The sequence below is a fragment of the Pteropus alecto genome, unplaced genomic scaffold (assembly GCF_000325575.1).
Source record: "Pteropus alecto unplaced genomic scaffold, ASM32557v1 scaffold461, whole genome shotgun sequence".
Lineage (NCBI taxonomy): Eukaryota > Metazoa > Chordata > Mammalia > Chiroptera > Pteropodidae > Pteropus > Pteropus alecto.
The window spans coordinates 4,069,926-4,075,237 of record NW_006431079.1 but is presented as its reverse complement, the minus strand read 5'-3'; the positions used below and the strand labels follow the sequence as shown (position 1 = coordinate 4,075,237).

Sequence of the window (5,312 nt, the reverse complement as noted above, 5' to 3'; positions counted from 1 at the left end):
GGATCTTTTCTCATCTCTTGCAGGCAACCTTTTAAGAAAACATAGTTTTCACAGTGGCAACAGAGACCTTTGCTAAATGTCCTCATATTGGATCTCAAGGGTAGCATGTCATTCAACACTGTGGTTTTTTTAAATTCATTTATCTTCCTAACACCTATGAGAACTAACACATAATTCCCTTGCCCATGAGAAAACAGAGGCCAAGAGGAAGGGATTGGCCAGTTTCCCAGCTCACAAAGCTGTGTGGGAGCTGGTATTTTGTTTGGAATTTCTACCTGTCCAATCTGTCAGTCACGGTTCATGGCAGCTGTGGAACACCCAAAACAGAAACTTCCGCCCTTAATTATATTGAGCTGCGCAGAAGTGTGACTGGACCTTACTGTCTGAATCAGTTCCTCATAATGATTAACCACAGAAAATAATCTGGCAAATTGTGTTTATGGAAATGTTTGGTTGCTCTCAGATGCTTTTGAGGAAATCTGGGAACTGCCACACTCATCTGAGAGAACCCATTCTTGAGCAGTTGGAGCTCCCAGCTGGGGTAGAGATGCTGAACTGTCTTCCTCAGGGACGTGGCCTCTTCTTCTTTTTTTAAAAAAATTATTTATTTAAATTAGTTTCAAGTATACAGCACATTGGTTAGACATCTATATAGTTCATAAAATGATCTCAATTGCTCCTTTCCTCTCCTGGCCCATCACCTAGCCATCACATTCATGCTAACTGCATTCCCTCTGCCGTCCCCATCCCTGTGACCAACTATCAATTACTAATTGGTACTTCTTTAACCCTTCACCCCATTCTCCCAGCCTCTCAAACCCCCTCCCCTCTGTCCATCACCAAATTGTCCACTATATTTGTGCATCTGTTTTTGATTAAAAAATATGGAATGCTTCACGAATTTGTGTGTCATCCTTAAGCAGGGGCCATACTAATCTTCTCTGCATTGTTCCAATTTTAGTATATGTGCTGCCGAAGCGAGCATGGGACATGGCTTCTTACAGTGAGGTTAGTAGGCCACCTGCTCAAAATTGCCTCTGGTGTTATTAAAATGCAAATTCCTGGGCCCCACTCTAACCTAGTGAGGCAGAGTCCCTGGAGTTAGGCCCAGAAGTTTGCATTTCAAGCTATCTCCCTTGGGGAATCTTATGCACACTAAAGGTTGACCTCAACTGCACTAGGGGAAAAGAACCAGACATAAGAATGCTCCTAGCGAAACTGCTCATTAGCCATCTTGGCTCTATAGATGGTAGAGATATATAAATAACATGTATACACAACAGAGTGGTGGGAAACATATGACGGGTGAGAAAGAGATGCCCTGGGAAGAGGGAGAGGGAAGAGACAGGGCAGAGGAGAGAAGAGCTGTTCATTCTTTATCCTCTGAAATCTCGTTTCTTTGGTGAAAGCCTAGGTTACAAGGTGATAGCATAGAAATGTTTAAATAAGAGAGTCTAAGGTAGCAGTGACTTCAGTCATCTGAAAGACATTCTGGAAGATATTAAGCATTCTTAGTCTTTGTTCCAACAAAACAAACCTAGTTCCTGATTCACAAATCATCCTGGGAATGTATAGCACTTAGAGTCAGAGAGAAGTCTCTCAAATAAAAAGTATCCTCTATTCAAGAGTCTATGACTTCACCAATGAAGATTATGTCAAAAGGGGTTTTGTTTGATTAATTTTCATTATCTGTTGTTACCCAATTAATGAAAGGTGATACTATTAATGAGTGTGTGAACGAGACAGTGTCTTCACTGCCACATCTGAAACATTCCCCCAGCTTTTTCAGGGTAGAATAGCCCTGGCCCAAAGTGTGGCCTTTCTTCATTGTAGAGAAATACAAACTCTTTCTCTCCAACTGCCCCAGCACCAAATTATTGTGTGTCAGCTGCTCACCAACGGGACACAATATGAGGCCTGTACTTGAGTTACTCCTATTTTATGTGAGCAAAATGCTAGCTTTCTTTTTTCAGTTGAAGTCGATTGAGTTGGGAGAAGTTTCAATACCACATTTCTTGGTTTGAAAGCGTGATTGTTTTAGTAGCTGGTGTAACTGCAAAGAACTTGTCAACTGCCTGTAAGAAATATTGCTTAGAAGAAGTTAAATATGATTAAATGGAACCTTTCATACAAATAATGAAACCATCTTCACAAGATGTTCTTTTCCTCACTGAGGAAGAAATGGAGACACATTTTCAGTGCCATTGCATCCTGTCCAGGTGGAAAAGGAAGGCTGTGGGTGAGATAAGCAAAAATAGGTCACATCTGGGTAACGCAGCCACCTCTACCTGCTTGCTGAAGTTTCCCTTTGTTTTACTCCTGAAGCACAGCGTTGTTTCCTTGGGCCCAGGCTCCGAGTTAAACCTGGGTTAAACTATGGATCCCTTACCCTTGATTTTGTGATTGGGAGACCTACACAAATGCAAACCTAGAACACAACTGAACCCTCACTAGCTTAAATCTCCCCGAATAGAAAAGAAGCCACTTGATCTTCCAAAAGTTTTGTCCGGCTTCTCTCTCTTTTACACCTATTGTTACACTATGAGACGAAATCACTAAATTGTCAGTCTGTGAGTATTTGCTACTTTAGAATATACATTGAAGAATTTTACAAAACAAAACTGTGCCATAAAAAGTATTTCATCCATATGACCCAACAATTCCATTTCTCAATAAGTATATATCCAAAATAATCAAAAGCAAGATCTCAGAAAAATATTTGTACACCCATATTCCTGGCAGCATTATTCACAGTAGCCAAAAAGTGGAAGCATCCCAAATGTCCATCAATAGATAAACAATTAAATAAAACATGGTATACACATACAATTCAGTCTTAAAAAAAGGAAGGAAATTCTGCATATGATGAATCTTAAGGATATTATGCAAGGTGAAATAAATCATTCATAAAGAAGACAAGTACTTTATATTCCACTTATATGAAGTTTCTAGAGTAGTCAAATTCATGGAGACAGAAAGTAGAATGGCGGTCGCCAGGGACTGGGGGGAAAGCGGGGACAAGGAGTTATTATTTATAGGTGCCTAGTTTCAGTTTTGCAAGATAAAAAGGGTTCTGGAGACGGACAGTGGTGATGGTCACACGACAGTGTAAATGTACTTAATGCCTCTGAACTGTACACTTACAAGTAGTTAAAATGGTAAATTTTATGTTAGGTACATTTTACCACCATTTAAAATCCTAATTTTTTAAAAAGTATTTCAGATTTTATGCCAAAGGTCTTATTAAAGGAAACTTCAACTTTTTCAGAGAAGTGTAAATGCTTTCCACATGACTTTCAAAGTAAATATGATGTTTTGTTAATTTCCCGGGTCTTTGAGGAAACCAAATTTCTGATCCCTGTTCAGTTGAAAAAAGCCTTGGTCTTCCTTCTGCTTTCATACTTTTTCTCCCTAGCTTCATGTATTGGCTTTGTTAGCACCTTCTGCCGATCTATGGCTTTAGTGCTCTGGTCTTTATCAGAAACTTAGGTAAATAGTTGCAGGGCTTTGGTAAGCTTGAAAAATGATAGCTGAGTACTGATAAGTCTTTATGTTGCAAAGCCTATAATTATAAAGCATATTCTTAATAATTAATGTTCTACCTAGTTCACAAAGCTGTGCACAGACTAAAGAGCACGAGGCCTGCTGAAGTGCCTGGAGACAGTTGACATGAACACATGTTGTCCTAGTAGATATTTGCTTATTAAGCAATAGCGAAGAATAGAGCTGGATGGACCTCAAAGACATTATTTATATCCCTGTTTCCTGAAGCACTAGGTTTCTAAACCGGTCACTTAGGAGCGAAAATACACAGGGCTCTAAGCCCCCATTCCTATATCAGCTTGGGAAGCTCCATTTACTTATATCTTATATATTGCTTTCCTTTCACTCCCAAAAGTCTGAAATCCACTGACCACAAAAACGTGTCACTTGACTCTGAACCTTTCTTTGTCTCCTTCCCATTTCCCATTATTCCAATTCCATATGGGAATCAGTGCAATTATGGGGAGGCTAATCCACCCCTTGCAGTGGGAGTGGACCCAACACCGCATGATCTAGGCCTGGCCAATCATCACGTTCTGTCCCCTGTCTCAGTGATTGGTTCAGAGACGTGACCAGAAGGGGTGTGGTTAGAGTGAATCTCCAGATTTCTACGGATAACATTGGCACAAAGACTTTCGCTTTGTGTCATGCGTAAATGAGGGCATGTAGCCCCAGGGAACAGCTGGAAGCCATTTTACAACCAAAAGGTCTGCCGTGGTCTGCCTAAGATGAAGCAACACGGAGGAAGCAGGGCCAAGAAATGGTGAGCGGGAAATTAGTTCCTGGTTAAGTTGTTTGAGCTAGACCTGAAGCTTTTCAAATCGTTTTGGGCTTTTCAATTACGTGATCCTATAAATTTCCTTTATAATTTAAGCCAATATGAGCCAGCTTTTCCATTACTTAGAACCAAAAACGTTTTAAATGATACCGCATTGATCCATGTCGAATGACCCCTTCATTTTACAGATGAAGAAGCTTAACTCCCATCGATGCTACGTGTTTAGTTAAGAGGCATTGCCTTTTTAGTCCCGGGCTTTTTTTTTTTTTCCCCCCTTTCTACTATCTTAGTCATTTAGAGAGTGTTTATGATGAGTTTAGCAACCATGAATAAAATGTTAATTCTTATTACTAAGCACGAATTGGATGTGCTCTGAAGCACTGACACTGATTTTCCTCATGTTTGACTTTTGGCAGTCCATCTCACTGCTTTATGGCCAGTTTGTGTATTATGGTCTCTGATGATTCATTAGAAAGAAGAAAGGTTCAAATAATTGGAGAAAGGTGTTAGAACTTCATTTAAGAATTTAATTTAATTTATAGCTAATTTATCAGCAACTCAGGATGCTGCTTTGCCATTTTCTCCTAAACTTGTCATATATTTACATTTCTTGATAATTATTCCTTATTACCATTTTTTATCTTTTGAAAACACAGCCTCACTGCCCTGTCTTCTTAGCTTCTGGGCTACCTCTACACCTAGAGTTTTGGGGGTCTGTAGGGTCTTCCCTTATAAACTCTGAAAATTCTATCATTTTTACCTATACATACCATCTCCCTCACACAAACATTGATCTTGTCTTTCCTTGGGAGTCTGTTATCTACCCCTAAGAAAATGCTCATTGAATCTTCAAGGAAATGTCCCCTAATGAAGAGAAAAGAGAGGAATCCACATTTACTGTACTAGATGAGGTACCAGATACTTTACAGATATTCTCATAGCCACCTGATGGTAAAGAGGTAGTCTAAAAATAAAGAAACTGAAGTTAGGT

The 5,312-nt window shown here is 39.6% G+C and overlaps 1 non-coding gene across 1 annotated transcript; it reads right to left on the bottom strand.

Annotated features, from left to right (window-relative positions):
• Positions 1–878: 878 nt before the first annotated feature.
• LOC112469553 lies at positions 879–985 on the bottom strand. Its single transcript, XR_003042673.1, has one exon. It is a non-coding gene; the product is annotated as a U6 spliceosomal RNA (small nuclear RNA).
• Positions 986–5,312: the final 4,327 nt, after the last annotated feature.